Source organism: Poecilia reticulata, linkage group LG5 (genome assembly GCF_000633615.1).
Source record: "Poecilia reticulata strain Guanapo linkage group LG5, Guppy_female_1.0+MT, whole genome shotgun sequence".
NCBI classification, from domain to species: Eukaryota; Metazoa; Chordata; class Actinopteri; order Cyprinodontiformes; family Poeciliidae; genus Poecilia; species Poecilia reticulata.
The window spans coordinates 24,136,468-24,139,528 of NC_024335.1; positions in this window are offsets into that span (position 1 = coordinate 24,136,468).

A 3,061-nucleotide genomic window follows, 5' to 3' on the forward strand; every position below is an offset into this window, starting at 1 on the left:
TTTGCTTAATCCTTTCTAACTTTTTTGGATGGCTGATTAGTAGGATATTAGAATATGTTTTTTGGCTGACCGTTCTTGGGACATATCATTACTGTTCCACGTTTTCTCCATATATAGATAGCAGGTCTTATTTTAATCTGCTATTCAAGGTTTTTGATTATTTGCTGTGCCAAAAACAATGCAAAAAAGTGGCAAACATTTTGAACAGTATTGGGCTTGTATGTATACTTTTAATCTTGTGAGAATTGCAAAAAAATAAAAAATAAAATCCACAGTAAATTCAAAGTTGTCAGCCCACATTTTTTAAGTTAGTTTATTTATTAAAGTTGTTTGCTATATAATAATTCCCAAACCACTAAAGCAGCTGATCAAATGCATCATCCTGAAGTGAGTATCTGATTCGTCGTGACGATGAGAGTATCTAAACCTCCGACTGGCGCTGTCCTTTTGTGCGATGAGAAAAGTTTGATAAATGAATAAAAACATGCACTTCAGTGACAGAGCTCACTGCTCACAGCAGGGTCCTCTACTGCTGTGACCCCTTGTTTGACCCTTCTTTTATCTCCCCGGGTTTCAAGGTGCAGACTGAACATCAGAGGTTCTTTCTTCCCTATAAGTCCTTCATTTGAGGACCTTCACTTTGCCAGTCTAGGCATTTTATTCGGTGTACAGATCTTAGGTTACCCTCTGCTGCTCTTGGCTTTACCGACACGTTTCACAGAAAACACTTCACGTCAGAACAGGAACTGCACACAGTCTTGCCTTTGTTCACATATTGATTTATTGATAAGTCCGAAACCTTCGAATGCAGTCCATGTAAGAGCAGATGACAATGACTGCACAGACTCAAACCTATAGGAATAATGTAAAATCTTCAATTAAAACTGTGTGTTTTTTGGGTTGTGGGAAAACTGAGGGAGAAAACGAATTATGCATGAAGACAGCATCCATATTAATGTGTGACACATTTGTGCTTAATGATTTGATCTGAATTTGAGAAAGAAAATGCTAATTGAAGGTCAGACAGGAACACTGCCTTTTTGTCTCCAACATACTAATAGTCCTCACTTTTGTTGTCTTCTCTCCAGTTGATCTTTAGCATGGCAAAAGAGCAACCAAGGTGTTGTTTACTCTGTTAATTTATCCTCTCCCAAATGACTCAGCCTTTTTTTTCTCTGTCACAGCTGTGATGAGCTTGGAGCATCTGTGAGCCAAAGTGCCTCAGCATTATTCCAAAGTTTCCCTCGGGAAACCTCAGCGTTTCAAAATTTCTCATCTCTTCCTGCCGTTATCCAGGTGACCATATTCTGCTTTGGCTCTGGTTCAAGCCTCTGATGGTCCGATATATTTTTCGTAGGTTTTGAGCACCCTCTCTCCATTAATCTCCCCTTCCCATCTTTTACTTCCCTCTTTCATCTCTCTCCCCTCCAGTGAACCACTTTCCTCAATTGACTCAAAGCAAATCTGTAATCTATAATTTTGCAGCTGACTAGGAAGCAAAGAGTGTCAGAAAATGTTAGTCAGTGAGACAGTTGGGGAGATAGAAATGTGATAAGATCTTATGAGGCATTAGGAACTGATGCAGCACCCTGACCTGCCTTCCTGAGGGCAAGATGCATCTTATGATCCTCTTGCAAAGTGGAGGACTTTTTAACTTTAACATTATATATGGCAACCATTTGAACAAAAAGGGCTACAATGGCACTTTAATATGTTTAAGTCTCCAAAGAATTACTTTTTACACACAGTAGCTGAGCTGGGCTGTGTGCATGTAGAGTCTGGAAACAAGAAAACTGACCTTTACATGTACGTATTTAATATGTTGATACAACTGAATATGGCTTATTGAATAACAAATGTATTAAAAAGAAAATATTAACTGCAAAAATCTTTTAATAAGAAGAAATAAAAAGATGCTGTGAAACATTATTCACCATGCTTTAATTTCACTAATGTTCATGTGACGTTTCCAATCAGGTTAATCGAAGTGCTTTACAGGAAAATAAACAAAGTCAAGAAGATCAATAAAAATTTAATGAAAAATAATCCTTGAGGGAAAATTTATGGGTAAAAAGTCCTTCTTGATTTAAACGAGTTCACAATTTTTGCACGGCTCAGATTTTCAGGGAGTTTCTTCCAGAGCTGATTGTTAAAATTTACACACGAGTCCTCATGGCAGGTTGCTTGAATACTTTTTCAGTTTTATCCTAATTCTCTCATGCATTGAGTATAATTGAGCACCGATCTTTAACCCTGTCTGTAGTGTCGCCGTCGTGAGGTTTTTCCTGTGTCTGTGTAGTTTGTATTCCTTCCAGCTGAGCTGGTGATTCTCTACAGGAGGACGGAGCCGAGCAGGCTGCAGCTGGCGCACCTGATTCCCGTCAGACTCATCAGACAGCCTGAGTGCCAACCTGCTGTGATAGTTCCAAGTCAAATTACCTCTGAGATCTTACTTTGTGTGCTTACCGGGCGACGGCGTCTCCCAGAAGAAATCTTCTGAGCTTCTCCTTGGTTTCTTTTAAGAAGGAGGCTTTTCAAGATGCATCAGACATTCCTCATTCATACTCACCTTGAAAACCTGCCACAAAGTGCCGTCTCTCAAACCGATTGTCTTCTACCTTGCCTTGGAGTACAGTGAAAAACATTTTCCTCCCTACTAAAAATACTCATCTCTTTCAATACAATACATGACTCTTGGTGCCTCTCTGGAGCAAGAAGTTAAGACATTGTAAAGTTAAGTATGAACATTTTTTCTTGAAAAGATCAAATTCATTCTGTTGCATTTCTGGTAACTGTATTTGGATCAAAAATGTGTCTTAAATCATGTCATCAGATTTTAAGAACAAGTTTACTGAATAAATGTGGTGACAACAAAATATACAATTGTCATCAGCATGATTATAAGAGATTATGTAATAAATATGTGATCTGAAGTAGGCGGAAGCACACTAAGATTGACCCGATAATGGAGCCTTGAGGGATCCCACATTTGAGTTTTGTTTGGTCAGACTTTTAATTATTTTTTGACTCAAACTGGTCTCTCTAAACCAATTAACTTCCA